This window comes from Wasmannia auropunctata, unplaced genomic scaffold (genome assembly GCF_000956235.1).
Source record: "Wasmannia auropunctata unplaced genomic scaffold, wasmannia.A_1.0 LD304540.1, whole genome shotgun sequence".
Lineage (NCBI taxonomy): Eukaryota > Metazoa > Arthropoda > Insecta > Hymenoptera > Formicidae > Wasmannia > Wasmannia auropunctata.
Genome location: NW_012058350.1, coordinates 1 through 383, shown reverse-complemented (window position 1 = coordinate 383; position 383 = coordinate 1). Strand labels below are relative to the sequence as shown.

The window sequence follows — 383 nt, the reverse complement described above, 5'->3', positions numbered from 1 at the left end:
GATCATTAGATGTATTTGTAAACGTTGAAAATACATACACTTTTTTAGATCGCTCTTATTCTAGGGAACCGCAGTACCTTGAAAGCTACCCTTGCTTTTGGATAATTGAGTTTAATTTTCTGCGAATAATTGTTGTCATTTCCTTAGACATTGCCCTGAAATACATCCTAAAAATCGAAATATATCATATTAAAATATATCAAATATAAAATTATACGAAAAGTTACTAAGACATACTCTTTCAGTTGAAAAAACTTATAAATTATAATGTTGCGTTGATTATGTAGTCTACATATATGCAGCATATCCTTAAACGTAAACGATGGCGTTTTACATATCCTGCAAAAATTTCACACAACAAAAATCAGTTCGAACAATTCAAG

The 383-nt window shown here is 29.5% G+C and overlaps 1 long non-coding RNA gene across 1 annotated transcript; it reads right to left on the bottom strand.

Moving 5' to 3' along the window:
* LOC105461235 lies at positions 1-377 on the bottom strand. The gene is made up of 2 exons (XR_975912.1): positions 238-377; positions 1-167 (listed from the first exon to the last, which is right to left on the bottom strand). It is a non-coding gene; the product is annotated as an uncharacterized LOC105461235 (long non-coding RNA).
* Between the last annotated feature and the right edge of the window lie 6 nt (positions 378-383).